At 48.5% G+C, this 21,125-nt stretch overlaps 1 protein-coding gene across 2 annotated transcripts in view; it reads left to right on the top strand.

Moving 5' to 3' along the window:
- NGLY1 (N-glycanase 1) overlaps window positions 1-21,125 on the top strand; it is a 520,539-nt gene that overhangs the window by 115,564 nt on the left and 383,850 nt on the right. The gene's annotated exons all lie outside the window — the stretch shown is intronic.

Raw genomic sequence — 21,125 nt, 5'->3', positions numbered from 1 at the left:
CAATGAACATTGTTTGAATTAGGCTGATGAAGTCCCTGTGGTGGGACGGCACGCATGGCATATGTTGCGTCTTGGAACATAAACTGTTTTTAAGTCCATGTATATTTTGATAAGAAATCCATTTCCACTGCACGTTTTGGAGATCGAGTATCTGGGCTTTCTTTTCCTGTATTCCTCATGGACTTTGCATTAAGAGCTTCATTGTGGGAAAATGGTTTGTTTAACATACATGTGGTATGCTCCACCTATACCTGGAGGCACCTGCTGAGTAGAGGCAGAGTGCCACTGGAGCAGGCTTGTAACAAGTGGATGGAGATGTATTATAATTTCTGATGTTTGTTAATCTGCTTAGAATCGCATGCTGTGCATAGTCCGACATCCAGTGGTCACTGCGGAGTATTGCATTTTGTTTTTCGTAGTCGACGTGCAGTGTACCCACAATCCCTCGCGCGTCGAGGTCCTTCAGATTGATTTTTTCCGCCCAGTTATTGGTCGCCTTTATGCGGAGCTCTTCGAGAGACACTGCAAAATCATTTCCTCGACCCTTGGTCGTTTACTATTATTTATAACCATACACATAGATCCCTCCCTCGACGCAGAAGCTGTTCTCCGCCGAGCAAGATCTTCGACGGAGGGACGAGCGGAGGAGATCCTTTGGCGCTGCCGAACACGTGGCCTGGCCTCGCCGGCCTAATACAGTAGGGAGAGTGGGGTTGTGTGGTCATTTCTTTGCTTCACTCTAAGAATGCCTTTCTCTTTCCCCTCCCTCTTTCGAGGTCGTAATCACATTTCATACCCTCAGCTATGGAGAGGACGCCCTTTAGGTTTTGCCCGCGCTGCAAGGGCAAATGTACCTGGAAGGGCAAGCACAAACGGTGTAACCGTTGCTTGCCCCTCCATCACAAAGAGGACGGCTGTGCGGCCTGTAAGTTACTTAAACCCAAAACCTTAAAAGACCGCAGGGTCAAAAGGTGGGCAGCCTATGCGATGTCTAGGTCTGACTCCTCGCCAGCTGCCGCCGTCGCCGAATGCGACGAGGAAAGTGATTACACGGCCTCCGCAACCGAGGTTTTAGACCTCTCGAAGGAGCGTTCCCACTCCTCAGCGTCCGTCCCCGGCCCCAACAAACCCGACTCACGCCCCGCTAATGGGGCGACAAGGACGAACACAGGAAAACACATAAGCACATACCCCACGGCACGCATTCGTCAAAGACGAAGGCAGCCATAGCGTCAACGGAGGCGTTCCGCCGACCGTAAGGGTCGCAAGCCTTCCCCGCCACCGCGACCGGCGACTGGGCTTTCTGTAAATAAGGGCGCTAACCCCAAATCCTCAGGCGACGCGCCTAGCAAGAGTGCGTACGTCGCCAGTAAAGACTCTGCACTGCCTACAGCGAGCGATCCCTCGACGGAGAAGCTGTTCTCCGAAAGCCTTGCGCGTATAGCTTCGAAAGACGGCCAGAGACGGACGGCGGGTAACATGTCGATAACCGCTCACAAGGCCAAAGAAACGCAGAGGACACTGGAGGGTAGGCTGGGACAGCCCCCACTGTCGACAGAAGACCCTAGCCAGCGAGAAGGTTTCTCAGAAGGCGAAGAGACGCCATCTTCGACGCTATGGGACAGAACTAAGCAACTAAAACAAAGAGAAGAACCTCCCTTTTCACTCCCAGACCACTCTAGCCTACCTTACTGGACTGTAGAGAGGTTCCAGTCATGTATGGACAAGCTAGACAGGTTCATGGCCATCCCAGAAAATAGGACACCCAAGAAGCCATGGGAGGTACCCCAGGAAGGGCCAAGGGCTAAATACCCAAAGCACTTTAACCCCCTACAGGAAGACATGGACTCTTACGACCTCACTAAAGAGGATTCTCACTTCCAGGAAGAGTATGAGTTTGTGTATAATGAAGACCAACAAGAGGTAGAAGGTTTTCATGAAGGTGAAGAGGGCTACGAGGAGGACCCAGGTGAAGGTGGCTCACAGCCCTGGCAGTCAACATAAGGGTCTACAGACCCCAACATTATAGACATTTCTTCTCCTCAGACCACACCGGTCAGGAACCCATCTCCAGTAGACGATCAGCCCACCTTCAATGCGCTACTGAGGAAGGCAGCAGCGCGTTTTGAAGTTGAAACTGGGGAGGTCACCCAGGTACTGATTTCGTCGAAAGGATTATTAAGGAAAAACCTCCCACTAGTCAAACTATTCCTATCCTCGCCTCGGTTAAGAGACGACCCCCTCGCTGTCCACCCCCGCACTGGTAAGAGGGGTCAATCCAAGAATCGAGAAATTGTTCTCACCCTCTCAGTCAGACCCATCATATATCAGGGGTCACTCAGTCCCGGACTCCTTAGTGGTTACTAACACAAGGAAGAGGGCTGGGGTTCCACTATCAACCAGCGAGGCACCCCCAGACAAAGAAGGGGGAAAAAACTTTATGCTTTGGGCAAAAGAATTTCCGCCTCGGCAGCGTTTTCAATTAGCATTGCCAATAATAATACATTGTTGGCAAGCTATGCCGATGCTCAATGGGGAAAGCTTAAGCAGGACATCGAAGAAGCCCCTGAACCTCTCAGAACACGCTTATTGGCTACAGTTACAGAAGGAGCTCTGGTCAACCAGAGCATCATTAAGAACACTCTTGATGCGGCAGAAACTGCTGGCCGTTCTTTGGTGCAGGGAATTCTGCTGAAGCGTCACATCTGGCTTCGCAATTCCGGTTTCAAGGCAGAAACGCAGGCGTCCCTCATTAATAAGACAATAGAAGAGTCAAATCTCTTTGGAAGGGCAGTGGGCGATGCACTGGAAAATGTGAAGAAAGAATTTGACACCATAAAGACCTCAGACCAAATCTCAAAGCCTCCAAACAGGAGGGGATTTGGGAACAAGCGCTTTTTTCGTGGCCAACAGCAGCAGCAACAGCATTACACTGCGGGCAACTGGCCCTCTAATCAGGGTACCAGAAACCATTATAACCAAAGAGGACAACGCTGTGGCAAGGGCAGAGGCCGAGGCTCCAGCCCCAGAGGCACTCCGGCAATTAACCCCAAATGACCCGAAGGTTCGGGTCCCCTCCCATGTGTATCCGGTTGGGGGCCAGATAACGTTGTTCCTTTCAGCATGGGAGGGAATAACATCAGACCTGTGGGTATTGTCAACCGTAGCCCACGGGTACTGTATAGAGTTCAATCGGTCCCCCACCTACAGACCTCCAAGGGGACGACGCCTGTCACCAGAACACCTCGTCATCCTCCTGCAAGAAGTAGAACAGCTGCTACAGAAAGGAGCAATAGAGGTTGTGCCCCTATCTCAGGTAATGGAAGGTATTTATTCAGTGTACTTCCTTGTACCCAAAAAGGACCTAACCATGCGCCCTGTACTAGATCTGCGCCCAGCGAACAAATTTGTAAAACCACAAAAATTCTGTATGGTAACATTACAGGAGGTAATTTCCCTGCTATCTCAGGGGGACTACATGAACCACACTAGACATGAAAGATGCATACTTTCATATTTTGATGTTGCCAGCGCACAGAAAATACCTCAGGTTCATGATAGAGGGCAAACACTACCAGTTCAGAGTGCTACCCTTTGGCATAGCGTCTGCACCGAGGGTATTCACGAAGGTACTGGCAGTGCCAGCGGCCCACCTGCGCAGGTTGTCCATACCGGTATACCCTTACCTCGCCGATTGGCTCATAACAGGGGAGTCCTACGAGACATGCTTCTCAAACACCCAGAAGACAGTAGACCTTTTGTTCCAACTGGGCTTCTCCATCAACGAGAAGAAGTCCAGCTTAGACCCCAGCCAAATCAAACAATTCCTAGGGGCTCTAATTCGAAGAAAGGACGGCCTCGTCTTCCCCTCCAACGAGAGGGTCCAAAATATGCTGTTTCAGATCCCTCAATATGTGGCCGGTCGAGAGGTGACGGCACGCAAAGCAATGCGCTTGCTAGGAATGATGGCGTCATGTATTTATTTGGTACCTCACGCGCGCCTGCGCCCAATGCAAGAGTGGCTCAACAGCCAGTGGTGTCAGGCCAGTGGACAATGGGACGATCTAGTGGTGGTCTCGCAGGCCTTGGTTCTCTCGCTATGGTGGTGGTCGAAGGAAATCCTGGTAATAGGGAAACCATTCGCCACCCCGCAGTGGAAGCCACTCTAACCACAGACGCATCCCTCACAGGATGGGGGGGCTCACCTATCCCATCAGACTGCTCACAGAGTCTGGACTCCGAGTGTAGCGTCCAAACACATACTTATTAGAGCTACTTGCGGTGTTCAAGGCACTAAAGGCCTTCCAGACACACCTACAAGGGAAGACAGTGATGGTCCTCACGGACAGCACCACAGCCATGTACTACCTCAACAAGCAAGGGGGCACTCACTCTCCAGGACTGTCCAAGCTGTCCCAGAACATCTGGAAGTGGGCTCTCAGACACCTGTTCCTATTGTCACAACATGTACCAGGGGAACTCAATCTGCTAGCAGACGAACTCAGCAGAGACTTCCCTCTGCCATCAGAGTACGAATGGCGGTTGCACGAAGACATCGTCTTCGACGTCTTCACACAATGGGGCTTCCCAGAAATAGACCTGTTCGCAACTCTGGAGAACTCACAATGCCTAGATTACGCCTCCAGATACCCACAGAACCGCTCCAAGGGGAACGGTCTCTGGATACCATGGTCAGGGAAATTTGTTTCCGCTTTTCCGCTTTCTCCCCTCCCCCCCCCCCGACTCCTCTGCTGAACAAGATAGTGCACAAGATGCACCAGGAACCAGTCCCCATGATACTGATAGCCCTGATATGGGCCCGCAAACCATGGTTTGCGCACCTGATGGAGATGTCCCTGTCCCCACCAGTGAAACTGCCTTGCCCATACAACTTGCTGTCACAGGACAAGGGCAAAACACTACACCCATGCCCACAGAACATGCACTTAGCAGTCTGGCTCCTGAGGACATATAATTTGGCCATTTACAACTCCCTCAGAGATGCATGGACATTCATCAAAGAAGCTAGAAAACCCAACACTCGCCACTGCTATTCTAGCAAGTGGAAGAGATTTGTCATCTGGTGTAGAGGTAAGAGCAACAACCCAGTCCACTGCTCTCCCACACAAATTGTCCTGTACCTGACCCATTTACTGGACTCGGGTCTAGTGTTCAATTCTATTAAAGTCCATCTAGCGGCACTTTCTGCATACACCACCTCTCAACTTAAGGTGTCATGGTTGAAAGTCCCAGTTATCAAAGCCTTCATGGTGGGGGTAAAGAGAATACACCCTCCTATAGCAAACCCAGCTCCCGGCTGGGACCTTAATGTGGTACTTACCAGGCTCATGGACTCACCCTTTGAACCCATGCACAAGGCAACTCTTAAGGACCTCACCCTGAAGACTGCTTTCCTAATAGTAAGTGAACTACAGGCTCTTTCTATTCTAGACCCCCTTCGTAACAGTTTACAAAGATAAGGTGGTTCTACACACACCCAAGGTTTGCACCGAAATTCATATCGAAATTCCATGTCAACCAGTCAATAGAACTACCAACATTCTTTCAAAACCCTTCCAATTTGGGAGAAAAAAGCCTGCATACACTCTATGTGCGCAGAGCTGTCATGTCTTATATGGAACGATCTAGGCCACTGAGAAAGTCTAATCAGTTCTTTGTCTCGGTGGCAGCAGGAAGAGAAGGAGATGCAGTCTCAAAGTCCACTATATCTAGATGGATTGTTCAATGGATCACTCTCTGTTACACTCTTGCTAAGAGAGAACTACCCTTCAAGCCAAGAGCACACTCTACTCGAGGCACTGGGGCATCCATAGCATTCATTGCAAACGTTCCCCTTGAGTCCATTTGCAAAGCGGCAACCTGGAGTTCTGTACACACCTTTACAAAACACTACTGTCTAGATGCTCACTCTAGATCCGATTCCCAGGTGGGACAAGCAGTATTAAGACAATTTCTCTCTACTGTTCCTTCTCACAACCCACCTCCAACTCCGGGTACTGCTGGCTAGTCTATGCACAGCATGTGATTCTAAGCAGATTAACAAACATCAGAAGACAATGCATTACTTACCGTAAAAGCATTTCTGATGGTTGTATCTGCTTAGATTCACATGCGCCCACCCTTCCTCCCCGCTCGGATGGAAGGAACATAGATATCTTTCTTCATCTCTCTATCTTTTCTGTACTCGCGTATAGAACGCTCCCTCAGGGCAGAAAAAATACAAACAGAGGGACCTCGAAGCGTGAGGGATTGTGGGTACACTGCACGTCACTATAAGGATAGTGTTACAGACACGCCGTGTCGACGTCCCCTTTTCGACTACGAAAAACAAAATGCAATACTCTGCAGTGACCACTGGATGTCCGACTATGCACAGCATGTGAATCTAAGCAGATACAACCATCAGAAATGCTTTTACGGTAAGTAATGCATTGTCATATATATATATATATATATATCAGTCGCTGCCCTATAGTTAAGGTTGCACAGGACCATGACGGATGTGGCTGAAATTTTGCAGTACAGTTTGGCCATGTTTAGTTGCCAGTTAGTGTTTTAAAATATACAATGCGCACAGCTGAAGGCCATGGCTAGTGACACTGTAAAGTATACAGTGGTCACGGCTGAAGGCCATGGACAGTGGCGCAGAAAAATTTATAGTGGGCATGAAAAAAAAGATGGTATAACAAAACAGATGAAATTCGGGGAAGAAGACTTTAGTTGAAGTTCAAAACCATTGAAATTCATCACATTTGATAACTCTGTATCGGCTTAACCCGCCCCGCTCCTGTTGATCTCACGCATAATGCTAATTTGTATGGCATTGTAAATTCCTTCTCTTATACATGGGCTCTTGGGCTTGTCAACAGGACAGGCTGCCAAGTTAAGCCGGTCCTGAGTTTCCCCAATGCGCTGAATTTCAAGGGTTTTATTGCACTGCACTTCAATTTTTAAGAAGTTTTTCTTGTTCTATCCAATGAAATGCAAGTCGGTGTGTAGTGTACTTCAACTGGGTTACAAAGATGGCAAGTACTTTCTAAACGCAATGTTGTTTCTACATAACCTTCAACACCTCTTCCTATGGAGTGAGTGCCCAGTCTTGTTCCCATTACTAGCAAAGAAGGCAGCAGACTAAAACAAAGCCTTTTTTTAAAAAAGAATTGTAAGGGATGTTGCGCTCACCTGGCTCCCACAGGGGCGTCGATCTGAACTGGACAGCTGCGGTCTCCACCAATGTGACGCGTAGTGCCGAGATGAGACTGGACTGGCCCACTTAGCTTCGTTTGCTTGGCCCGTAGGAGTATTCTTCTGCAAATGGAGAAAGGGAATTAACCACCCATGGAGTTGAGTGTTAACCCTCTACCCCCGCTGTTCTCCCCACTGATCACCTTTAATGTCCCCTTATATAGTCTCACCTGATGGTTTGGAAAGATGAGCTTTCCATCCTGCATTGAGCGCAGGGGCACGTAGATAACCAGTTGCTTCACTGGTTCGAAGGAATTGGTGAGTTCCAGAACAATATTGACTCTGAGATTTCCGGCGAGACGCCGAAAGTATATAGTTTGTAAGAGTTCAAATGTCTGACTTTCACTCTTGTCCGATTCCTTGCAGGTTGCAGCTTGACCCTAGCGATGAGTTCCTCGTGGCAGGTAAGGATTTGTATTATCCAACACAGTTCGATAAAATAATGTCCTTATGTAACCTGTTGCTTTCTCCCTTATTCAGGTGCTGAGAGAAATTATGAAGTCTCAGGGAATAATGCCTCAGTCGGTAAAATTAGGTAAGTCTATTGTGGTGTGAAGGATTCCCCTTGTTTGTCCCTTTGTTTCACCTTGCTGTCCTTTTGTTCCCCTTAGGGGCCGGGGTGCGGCGAAGATACGGTGGAGGCTGCGCCGACCCGTGAAGAGGAATAGTACCCCTGGCGGTAAAATCAGGTAAGTCTGTGGGGGGTAACTAATATTGCCTCTGTTTATTCCCTTGGCTCACCTTGCTGTTCTTGTGTTCCCCTTAGGTGCCAGAGTGCGGCGGGAACATGCAGAAGAATGCGGTGGATGGTGAAGATGCTGCGAAGGCCGGTGAGATCAGCGTGGCGCTGCAGCAGGCGAGGCGACGCGCATAAAATAACTTCTTCCTTCCAGCTCGAAGGCGCAGTGGATCGGGAATTCGGGTAAGGATTAAAGGTATTGCTCTTGTTCTAACCTTTTCTCCTTCTTTCTCCCTCTTTCTAGGAGCTCCAGACCCGAGGCGGGCGTGGCAGAAGACTGGATGCAGACTTGCAGGCACGGTGAGCGTTACGCTGCTGGATGCAGAATAACGCGAAGCGTGTGCTGCTCTTTGGGCGTGGTTTAAATGGCCTCCGAAGTATTCCTCCTCGACCCCACCCGAGTAAAAAATAGTCCCTAGGTAAAGTAGTCCCTTCCAAGCCTCTTTTGGCTTGGAGCTCTTGCAGCATGGTCTGCATCAGGTACGTTTTAATCTATGAGCCTGGCGCCATAGATGCCAGGACTGCACCCAAATAGCCCCTTGCAGGGGTTGTTGGGCTTGCTTGGAATAACATGCCTGCTTCCGGGGTTGCTGGACTTTGGATCCCCGGTGGTAGGCATCATGACAGCGATCAAGAGTAAGACTCTGACATAGTGGATTGTTAAGTGTTCGTTGCAGACTTTTATCTATATTTATAAAAGTGAAAATGTGTGGGTATGTGGCAAAGCAGTGTTGCCTTATACAATTCCACACTGTTTCACAATCTTCACCAAATTTTGCCTGGGAACCTTTTAGGACACTCTGGACATTACTGGCTATATGACATGCAGACATCCCGTCCCTTGCCCCGGATTTCAGCACAAGTCAAAACATTTGTGGGTGTGTGGCTTGGCAAAGCATTGTTCCTTATACAATTCCACACCGTTTCACCAATCTGAACCACATTTTGCTTTGTTACATGTTGGGACCCTCCAGACATGACTGGCTGGCTACATAACATTTGGACACCCCATCCTTCTCCCCGGATTTTATCACCTTCGCACATGAGACGGTTGCATGAAATCGGCAAAACCTCAATGTGGTCGGAGAAGGACCGGTCTTGACATGAGGAACCAAACTCAAGGTTCCTATGGGAGTTTGAAAACCACGTTTCAAGGCCCTAGAATGCACCATTTCCAAGATATTTCCACCGCAATGCACTGCAGAGAGCACAGAAGGTCCCAGTATTCAGCAGCACACAAACTCTCGCCACCCTGTCTGCCCCGGGGTATGTCAGCCAGCCACATGCACACATTCTCTGTGCAGTTTACTTCAGAGTGCAAAGCACATCAAACGAAAAAATGAATCTGAACAGCGACCTACAGGATCATTGATTTTCAACAATTGATGTGTCTTGCCATGTCTGTCTACCGTTCGAGAACGGGTACTTTTTGCTAGTTTATCATAAAAGGAAAAGGGGTTTGGAGAAATCCTATCGATCCCTAATCCTAGGAGGGGTTTCTGTGACTCAACAAAACTAAGAACCGTCTGTGTCTGGATGTTAAACCACAAAGCGTACTCCGTCCTGTGTCCAAAATCCCTAAATTGACTCTTACACGCTAAACTCAAGATTATGTGCAACTCAGATTTCTGTAACCTATACACTTATAGCTTTCTTTTGAAGTTCCAAAATGAAGTTCAAGGAAGCAGAAAAGAAAGGGAATAAAGTTCCACCAGGGAAAAGGGTCTTTCCTTCCCCTAGATTTCTTTGGATCTTATGCTGTCTATCCGGTACTTCCTGAAAGAGTCAATAATGTTCCACTGCCTCACAGGGGGGGATGACATTTTCTCCTTTCATACAAAGTTTGATTTCATAGTTTCAAGGGGGGCGGCTCCTCCCTTGTCTCCTTTAAGCACTGTGAGGAACTTGAGGGCATCCTCCCATCTGCTCCCCTTGAGTCTTCCTCTCAGGTGGCCAGGGAAAGGCCATCTTTTTTGATCCCGACCCTGGGGGTGGATATGCAAGGGAGGATCACCTGGGTTGAGGCTCCTTGGAGGGAGAGGATGTATTTGGGTGAGGCATGGTATCCCCCTATCCCTTGTCAGAATGCACCCTCCCCTCCACTGACCTTTGTAGGGTATTATCACTCTTCCCAGGCAGGAGAGGGGCCATTGACAAGGATGCTGAGTGCTGCAGGAGAGGCAGAAAGACGCAGAGACCAAAGCAAGTCGCGAGAGGGACGACAGTCCTGCAGATCCCTGTACCGTGTGTCCCCAGCCGGAGCTGGGGAACACAGAAGACTCCAGGAAGCCACAGACCACAGCAGCAAGTGTCGAATGTGACGAGCGCTGCTCATCGGAGCTCCCGACGAGTGAAAGGGGAGCAAGAGAAAGCTGAGGAAGTAACCAAAGACACCCAGGGGAGCGCTGAGTGATTGAGAGCGAACACTCCTAGATCGAATGAAAACATGTAATGAATGGGAGTGGGGACCGAATGGAAGCATATTGAACACCGAACAAGCTGCAAAGTATTATGCGAGTTATTGAATACCGAAGTAAGGAAAAGCTATGCAAAGTATGAGAATACCGCAATAATGAAAAGAAATTCATGTGTTTTGATAACCAGTGAATACAAGTGATAAGCATTGGTGGACAATGTGTTGAAGCGCGAAAGTGAAAGCCAGCAATGAGAGCTTATGAACCAGTGAAAAGCAGATGAGAAGCACTGTTGGATAGCGCGAAAGCAAGGTGGTTACCACCACAAAGTGAATTGTGTGAAAGTAACCTTGTGGCAGAATCAAGTGACTGCCAAGGAGAAACATAATTGAAAGTGGACTAAGGACACCGGTTGAGAAAGGAAGCCTGTGTTGATGTCAACCTAGAACAAGTAAACCTACCAAAGTGCCAAGAGTGATCGGTTGCACGACCTGTGATGGGTGGACTGTGTGGTCCAACAACTGCGCGTAGACCGAGTAACTCCTACTTGTAGAGAACCAAGAAAAGGCAAGATACTGAAGTTCCTTTGGCTAATAAGTGTTAAAGTGGTTAAAGAAAGGTTGCAAAGTTGAGCTGTAATACTTCTGGAAAGTTGAAGGAATTGTCTTGACTGTAACTTTGAAGTTAGAAGAGCTGCCTTGGGAAAGAGGACCCAGAGACTTTTGGAACTGTGTTGAATTTGGGGGGAGGTAAATCTGAGGCCTTTTTGTGGAACTGTTTTGAACTTGGGGAAGCTGAATGCAAGCCAGGAGCAGGAAGAAGCTCTGAACTTTAATTTTGAACACTGTTTCTTTGGTTGCTGACATCCCTACACATTGTATATCTTTAGTTGTGAGGGTAAGTATAGATTTTACGTTTAACTTCATGACATACGCTTAGTTTCCTTAGATGGGGAAATCCCACCTTAGCATAGGGCAGGTTAGGCCTTACTCCATCCTAACATTTAGGAAATCATTTTATTTTAGAAAAGTGAATCTGTTGTCTGTGTATCTGTTATCCTTAAGGGGTATGATTCTTCCCTTTTCAATTGAGTGTCATTCCACAATTTCAAGGAGGTTTTACCCCAGAGTTTTCTCACTTCTCTTCTTATCCCTGGTTTACTCTCCTGCCAGGGTATCTCACTTGGGTACGTGTCCCAGACCCTCACACTGCCTGGTTCACTATCTTGCCAGGGCTTTTCTGTTCTCCGCTCGCTCTCACTTGCATCCAGGAAATAAGGCTTTTCAAGTACTTGGTCACCAACCTTTTCTTAACAATGTTTGTATTCGTATTAACTATTCCAGTTCCTGTAATTAAGCTCTCTCGCACTGTCAACGGTAAGCAGCATTCACCCTGAAGCACCCCAGTGTCCCATTCGTCTCACTGGGCTTAACTGACGGTTTCGGCGTTCCTCGCATCTCACAATCTACTTTGCTCTCGGCCTGCTGACTTTGAGTGTGTCCCGTTAGTCGTTTCGTTCCCACTTTGCCCTCATCTGCTTTTGGCGGCTTAAGCTACCCAGCTTGGTTTCTCTGCATGCCGTTCTCGTCGGCCTCCGTGCTGCGTCCTGCTGTCTGCTTGCCTCTGGTGTACCAACCATCGTCAGAACAAGTTGGATTCAGCAGCAGTCTACGTGTCTCTCTCTCTCGCATTCTGTTCAGCTGTGTCCGTTTTAAACATCCCAGCATTGGTTGGGATTTTCCAAAGACTAGAACGCAGCGTTGGTGTATTACTGCTGTCCATGCTCATTACTCCATTCCTCGACTCAGTAATAGACAGGGGTAGGGGGGAAAAGAATGTTCTTGCCATTGAGAGCCCAGGAATTCGGTGTACATCACAATAAGCCATATAGGAATGTTGCAATGGTACATGGGTGTCCTTAAGAATAACAGCTGAACGATTATTCAGATTCTGTATTTTCCAGTCACCCTGGCGTTTGACCTCCCCTATGTGGTCCACCCACAGATGGTCACACCCAGGGTCAGAGTCAAGTGGCTTCTGCCTTTCCAAGCCCACTAAAGAGAAGCTTCCCTCCAGGGAATCTCAGCAGCGATGTTTCTAGATTCATCACAGAATGTACGTAATTTATTAGAAGGGTAAAGTAGTAGGTATTTCTGAGGACATTGATTAGGATTTTTTTTAAAAAATTTTTTGTAATGTAATGTAATGTAATGTAAATGTAATATGTAATGTATGTAAAATGTAATATGGACAATGTTATGAATCCAATCCCAGTCTTTAGCTTTGATCTTACCAGGAAGTGAGTTTTGGTCTGGCATACATCCTCCCAGTGCAAATGTTGAGAAGGGAAAAAGTTAATTAGTGCAATAAGACCCAGAACTCAGAGGAACTATAGTGCTTGACGGAGCAGTGATGTATCTGGAGACATCTAACTGCTCTGTGTAAAGACCAGGCAGGGAAATTAATAGGCTTGTTGGTGTAGCTACAGTCTGCATCTTTGTATATGCATTTTGACCTGCATACTGAGAATCCTCTAAGCGTGCAGGTGGAGACTGACACAGGTGGCGTAGTGTTTGCTGAAGACTTTTATTAACCCCGAAAAGAAAGAGAAAATCTAACTTTCTCTATCTCTTTTAGGGGGTTCCTGACTCAACTAAAATACTATAGGGGTCTGTCAGAATGGCCTTGTGAACTAAAGAGTCGACCGTCTTCTATCAAAGGCTGTAGAGCTCTGTCCCTTAAAACTATAACTAAACTAGAAGGTTGCGTCAAAGTTCTTGATCCAGGAAAAGGGCTTCCTTCTCCTGGACTGGGTGACAGTTCTGGTTGCAAGCTCTTACCAGGGAGAATGACTACCTTCCCCTGGTCCCAATACTTCACAAACAAAGGACTGCCAAACCTTTAACACTCTGTATCAGAAAGTTTCTTCAGAATGACTTAATTCCCCCGGCCTCAAGATTCCGTACTTGGTTCTCTCAATTATCAAGAGAATGACTCCATTCTCTTGACTGTGGCTTTTCTCCAACCTGGGGGGGATGACTCCCTTCCCCAGGCTTTTTGCCTTTTCCCTGTGAGTGCAGCGCTACCAGGAGAATGACTCCCATCTCCTGGTATCTGGGTTTCAGTCAGTTTACCCTCAGCGATACTCTTGGGAGGGGATGGAGGGAGGGAGGGGGGTGAGGGGGATGGAAATGACTCTTATCCTGATGAGCCTTGTTTCACTGTTTTCTTCTTTCAAAACAGTTCATATGTAAGTATGATCCTTGACTTGGGTTTTCCCAGTATAGCCTACTTGGTCTCCTTGCTTGCCAAGTACTGCCACAAGGAATATCATTTGTACTTTTTTTTTATTTATTTTTTAGTGCGGGTCCCAGACCCGTATTTCTCTGCTCTGATGATTTGGCAGACTTGGTTCACGTTCCTGCCAAGTACTCCCACGAGGAAGATGACTTGCCTCTGTGTAACTGTTAGGGTCCCAGACCCTGTCTGTCTTTGTTGGGGGTTTCTCCTACACCAGTTCATGTCTTGTTCCCCCTTAGCACCTTTCTGCCCCTCCAGTAAGCCTGTAACTGCCTGATCACTACCAGGCCATTAGAGAGCGGCCTCTGCTCGCCTGGTGACTGTCCCTGTGCCCCCTCTGTCTTTCCCATACTGTGCATTACCTTGCCTCTGGACTCTGTACCTTGCCTAGGCTTCCTGGGGCTGGACTCTGCCTCTCTGCTTCACCGGGCTCTCGTCTGCAGCGTTTGTCGTACAGCCTCTCCTGTTGTTGGGCTGCTCGGCTTCCCTTCTGAGCAGTTGCTGCGACTCTTGCGAAGCCCTCCTGGATTGTCACACCCCTGGAGTATCTCGTAACTCCTTCCTAGCCACAGAAGACAAATGAATTTTACCTCTACCACATTGGTTGGGACATGTTCCTTAATGTTCAATATAGTGGTAACCTCGAGGCAGCCAATGGGGGGCGGGGGGTTGGGGAGAAGTTGTGGATAGGTGGGGGCGTTTAGGGTAACCAGAAAAAGGTTTAGGATTCTTGAATGGGATAGGTATGGGGAAGAACAGGAAAAATCATACATAGCATAAACCCAACAATCTTGTACCTGGAAACCACCTCTTGCACCTAATCCTGACATCGGTCAACACCCTTCTTGATTAGGATCTTGAAACACTTCTGTATAGGCGCGTTATAAATGCCATATCATATTGCCCCTGGAAACCTTGCATCACACACCTCATCATTCCTAACTAGCGATTAACAGGATATTTCCTGATAACAGCCTTGGCACACAACATATACATTTGCATGTGATGGTGGCACCACTGAGTGTTCTGATACCTCTCGCCTATCACTTGGCTGGGGTGTTTTCACGTGAATGCATCCTGAGCCAGCGACCAGAAACGCACCTATTCCTTATTAGGAGATTTTGACAAGAGCAAGCGGCTACAAACACGTAGCGTCCCCCACTTTCAGTTCAAAACGCAGAGAAGGCTGAAGAAAGCCTGAAATGGTCTGTTACGCCATGTGCATGGACAAGTTAGTGAAGAAACACTACAGCGAAAACACACGTGGCTGCAATAAACACACAGGGCCCCTGCGTGCCGGGAATTAGCACACGTGCCTGACAAACACTTGATTCATATGCCCCAGGACATTAGTGATTGTCCCTTCTGGGCAAGCATTTCCCACACTCTCCCCATGGCACTTGAGACCTGGAGAGGGGGCCCCCGACGGCACCACCCAAGGCGTTGCTGAATGTTGCGTTGAGCACCGCCATCCGTCTGTTCCACCTTCCGTGGGGGACGAAGCTCCCTCCTAGCATCAGCTCTTCCTCCTCCGAACGTGCTCACCACTGCAGTCCAGGTACAACACCTCTGTCACCAGCATCCCTCCGGCCCATGCTTCCACGCCGACAATCATCAACACACGCACGGGCCAGGGAGCGTTTAAATAGTCTGCGTGCTCGTGCGCATGCCCCTGCCACAATATTCCCATGACCTCATGGGAATTGAAGTCCTCGGGCCGTTCCAGCCCGTAAATGAAGTCCTCAGCGCCCTGGAGCCCACAAACCCCTATTCCTAACATTACCCCATCCTGTAGGGCCCTTCACAGGACCTGGCTTACCCGGAAATGACCGGTGAAAATGTCTTACCAGACGATCTGCATGAACTGCTTCAGAAGGTTCCCAAGTATCGTCCTGCGGACCACAATCCAACCATGAAATTAATGCCAAATTTTCTTGCCACGCCATTTGGAGTCCAAAATGCGTTGCACTTTGAATTCTTCTTGACCATCCTGCATCATGCTTTGAGCCTTCTGCTTCATCACACCAGGAGCTGCGGGTTTAACCAGAGACACGTGAAACACAGGATAGATCCTCCTGCGAAGCCAGACGCAAACGCACTGCAGTGTCGCACTCCATCGCACAACCGTATAAGGCCCAATAAAACGGGGCAAACATTTTCGAGACCCAAACAGCTTGATGTTTTGTGTGGATAATCACACCAGATTTCCCCACTACATACTTGGGACTGGAACGTATTTTCTGTCAGCTTGCCTCTTATAGGTCTCGTTTGCTCTGTCCAAATTATGGCGTGCCTTCTCCTTTATTTGGAGAAGCTACTGCGTGCGTTCAGTCCCTGCCGGAATCCTATTGAACTCGGGAACCTCCTCGGGTATCATTTGACAATTTTGTCCATACAAGCAGAAATGGGGAGACATCCCCAGGGTATCATGTTTGGCGATGTTATAGTAAAATTCTGCAAGCCATAAAGACCGAACCATGAGGTTTTACCCTCCGCCAGGAAACACTGCAGATATTGCTCGATAGTCCAATTAACCATCTCCGTCTGGCCATCCGTCTGGGGGATGGTAACTGGTGGCGAGAGTGCAGGAGATTCTGAGCACCTTGTAGAAAGCGCATCAAAACCAGGAGGTAAACTGAGAACCCCGATCTGATACAATGGTTCTCAGTAACCCATGCAACCTCACGACATGTTGCAAGAACAATTCTGCCAATATGCCTGAACCTGGAACACCTTCACAATGAACAAGAGCCTGTTTAGTTAAATAATCCATCACCACCAAGATCGTATCAAAGTCTCCATCTCGGGGTAGCTCAGTAACGAAGTCCATTGACAAACACTCCCATGGCTCTTTGGGCGTGGGTAGCGGTTGTAACAACCCTGCCTTCCTCACATGGTCTGCCGTACATTGCACACAGTTCTCGTACCTAGCCACATACTCCTGTACATCTGTGTGCCAACCTTCCAACCAAAGATATTGCTTCACCATATCCTGAGTCTTCCTGACATCGGCATGACCTGCCATGGGGGAATTACGGCATCAAAACAAGGCCTTCTTCCTCAAACTCTGTGGGAAGAAACCATTTCCCTTCCTGATAAGGTAATCCCTTCCCCTCACCCCCCCCTGAATGACTCTGGCACTGCCCTCCTTCACCCATTCTGTACATTTCTTCTTCAGGAAATTCCTACGGACCTCCCCAAGCACCTCCTGAGCCACTGCACCCACAATCTTCTCCACCGGAATGATGCTTTGTTCCACTTCACACTGCTCTCCCTTGTTCTCCTGCCTGGACAGTGCATCTGCCTTTCCATTACTCCTATCCGGCCGATACGTGACTACGAAGTCAAATTCCTCAAAGAATTGTGGCCATCTTAACTGCCGAGCCCCATCAAGTAATGACGCCACTAAAGGAAAGCCTCTCTCATTCCAAGAAGCTCCTTCTCCATGATAGCGTAATTTTGTTCACACCCTGTCAATTTGCATGAGAAAAAAACCCACTGGATGTAAAATGCCCTCCCCATCAGTCTGTGACAAAATAGCACGTATGGCTAGATTGGAGGCACCTTTCTCCACCTGAAACTGTTTTTTCCAAATCAGGATGACGTAAAAATTGGTGCCTTGGTAAAAGCAGTCTTTAGCCTCTCAAATGCTTCCTCAGCCTCCTGATCCCAACGAAACTTAGTTGTCTTCCTCAACAGTAATGGCCGTAATAATGGCGGAGTGGCGGTGAGTGGCAGTCCTGCAGTCTCAGTCAGCAGAGTCTGTCCTCCCTGCCTCTCATTTTGGAAGGAGGAGCTTTGCACCAGTCTACCCTCAAGAACCTGCACGAGCCGCGGAGCGGACGCGGAGTGGCGGTGAGTGGCAGTCCTGCAGTCTCAGTCATCAGAGTCTGTCCTCCCTGCCTCTCATTTTGGAAGGAGGAGCTTTGCACCAGTCTACCCTCAAGAACCTGCACGAGCCGCGGAGCGGACGCGGAGTGGCGGTGAGTGGCAGTCCTGCAGTCATGGCTGTCGTGGCTGCGGGAGCTGCACTCGCCCTCACCTCCCCCCCATGCGAGGAAAAGCGCCGGCTGCGAAGCACACGTCCCACTGGGGACTCAGAGGAACCGTCGCCTTTGGACATGATAAATACCAAACGAATCACAGGAGTGAAAAGTCCAAAAGGGAAACGAAGACCTAACAACAAGCATGATTTGCTCAAATCTTCGAATGCCACTGTAACTGAAAGCTTCCTCAACTCCCCATCGACGATTGCCGCGGCCGGCAGCGAGTTGAGGAAAAGCTTGAACCCCCCAATAAGTACAGTGAAGAACTTATTCACATCAAACACGGTAACGTCAACATCAACCTCGATGAACCTGGGAAACTCCCACCCCATGGCCCGCTTACCTGATTCTCCCGGAGGGGAGTTCACGTTGGCGTTGGCCGGTGGTGTAGTCCCAGACTCGAGTGGTCTGAACGGCGGAACCCCCGATGCCTCGAGGAGCACTGTGCATGCGTCGCTGGCTGCCCCCGTGGGAGTCAGTGCGGGGCACCAGCCGGAGACCGAGAGTGTGGAAACGAGGGAGGAGCCGGCAGTGGTGGAACCGTCTCCCCGGGTAGCTGTTCAGGTTCAGATTCATAGCTGCCCGGGACCTGAGCAACTGGCGCTGCTGGGGGCGTGCCTGGACCTCCCCGTGGAAGGGGAGGAGGTGGGCCAGTTGAGAGAGGCGGGCCAGTTGAGAGAGGCGGGCCATAGAGTCGGCGAAGACGCCCGGCCCTTGTCCCCTGCTTTTCCATCCCCAACCGACTCGGCGCCATCAAATAACGCAAAGAAAAGATCAAGGGCACCGGTCCTCGGACCCCTGAACAGAATAAACACCTTCCGAGGAAAGAAACATCTCGTAAGGAAGGGCCGACTGCCGACAAAAACTCTAAAGAAAGCACTGGTGGAGAGCCCGCAACCTCGAACTTGAAAAAGGGGAAAGAACGAAAAATCCCCTTCACAACCGTCCTTGATAAGCTTCTTTAAAGGCATAGGCGTCGGCCGCTTCTCTCCAAATGTTGAACTAACTGACTTGGAAATACTGGATGCTATCAAAGATTATCCACCTCTATCCAAGCATAGGAGGTTGGATCGACAAGCGGCTTTTGCTCCACCATTAACTCCTCAATGCTCGATTATCCCGGAATCTTTGTTAATCAAGTCAACTAACTTGGGCACAAAAGACCCACCTACCTCTCAGAGCCCGAAGACTCTACAGGACAGAAGGAACATATCGCCGCCTACTCATGAGCAGGAAAGCGATTCACCGCCTCAAGCGGTACAGAAACTCCAGAACTCCGAAACAGCCTGTGCACCTCAAAAAGAGCTTAAAACTTTAATTCTTAGCTCTAAATGTGATAAAGACCAGAGTAAAACGAACAAGGAGGTCTCCGGCATTGCTATAATGGAACAAACTTCAAAGCCGGCTCCTAAAACCATCGACTCTAGCTCAAAAGACGAGCAACCAGCCAAAAACCCCTTACCTACAAATCCATCCAACAAAACCTTAGCGCTATCGAACCCGTTGGAAAAGAGGACGGCCGAAGCCAGGGAAAAAGAGACCACTGGTTATTCTCTCACTCTTGATTCTACACCCATAATGGTCCCAACTATCTGTCATCCAGGGCACATTAGGAATGACGGTTTGGAAGAACGTCCGGCGGGCTTGTACCAGCGACCCCTCCATCGAGGTCTCTCCCTTGATAACTCACTGAACAGTATGCAACAAAAACCAGTGAGCACGACAAACCCTCTGTTTCTCACACCGAGAAAGATACCAGTTCAGGGTACACCTCCAGTGAAGGAGACCCCGACAAAAAAAAATGATTTCATTACCATCATGTCCGCTATTACAATCGCATTAGCGCCGTTCACTAAACTCTATGAGTCCATGAACGAGACTTTAAAGGATCACACGTCACTCCAGGCTTCAATGTTGACAAAATTAACATACTTGGAAGGATTTGTAACGGCTCAGTCTGTCCGGCAAAAACAAGTTGAGGAAAATCCTCAGAAGAACCTACAAACTGGGTCCTCACCTTTGTTATCAGATCAATCGAATAACGGCTGCTGTGCTGAACAACTAGCAAAGGAAAAGTCCCAAGAACAAATGCCTAAAATTGACCTAACTAGCACAGGCCACCAAACTTTACCTCGCAACCCTAAGCCTTCATTAACAGTAAACAAACCTGCAACAGCAGCAGAAAACTGCAGAAATACGGAAGTTCTCTTAATTATAGACGAAACTAACAGCTCACCACCTAATACTATGGACCAACCATTCAAGATCTTTGCAAAAAAGAGTTCAGACCTAGTAAAAGTACGGCTACCAGAGAGGAAACCTTTAGGACCAAAAAAGCCTCAAGCTGCGCCAACAAATCCCAAGAAAACCCTGTCAGACTCTTACCTACCAAGTTTGAGAGTGCAGGATAACAACCTTCTCAAGCAGTCCTCAGGCAAAACTCAAAACTCACCTCCACACTCACCAAAGTTAGTGGATGAACTCACAGGAAACGAAAGCCTAATGAACTTATCCCAACACTTAGAAGATCACGACAGGCTAGCCCCGTTAGACGAGCTCCATCTGTCTCCAGTTCGAAAAGTGACCTTTGAACTCTCCTCGGACAGTTCCTCAACGACTCCTTCAAACACTAACATGGGCCATAGCCCCAGAGACTTCTTGACGCTTGAAGAACGCCGTAATAAAGTTATTAGAACTAAGGCGGCGACCGAAATAGGAGTAAGAACTAAACAAAAACCCTACACTGGCCAACAACTCTCAGAAAAAAGACATCGATCGCCAGTGCAGGAAACCCTAACAAAGAAAACCCAACGGTTAAACTACAGTACTGAATCACCTAGACAATCACCGAAGCAACAAAAAAAGACAAGAAATTGGCTACCCAAGCAACATACGCAAAAGTTACACGCCTCAGATCTCCGATACCATCCGCAGACGGAAAAATATCGCAATGATCGCAAACCGAAAACGGAATGGCGATGGAAAGTAAAGGTGAAACAAATCAAAGAAAATCCTGATGAAGTAGTTCTGAACAGGAATTCAGTGCTAATGCTGCTTCACCACGTTCGCAGCTTAAGAGTAATAACTACCAACGACCTGAAGATCGTGGACCCCAGCCATAAAAATGGCAGAGCACAAACTTACCTTTACATTTCATCGGAAACGATAAAAAACCTTCTGATAAAAGAAGCCGACGAGTTACTTCGACTAGGTTACGACCTCACCATCCCGAATCAAAGCAAAACTCCGGCCAAACCAGAGATCCCGGATCGGCAAACCGTAGAGTCCCCACGACTACGGCACCGACTGTACGAACCATCAACGACCGCGAAGAGCCCCATGTCAAAAAATGAAAAGTCC

This window comes from Ambystoma mexicanum, chromosome 2q (assembly GCF_040938575.1).
Source record: "Ambystoma mexicanum isolate Mex_15411 chromosome 2q, UKY_AmexF1_1, whole genome shotgun sequence".
Classification (NCBI taxonomy): domain Eukaryota; kingdom Metazoa; phylum Chordata; class Amphibia; order Caudata; family Ambystomatidae; genus Ambystoma; species Ambystoma mexicanum.
The sequence above is the reverse complement of the archived record's forward strand: the minus strand, read 5'-3'. Positions and strand labels throughout refer to the sequence as shown.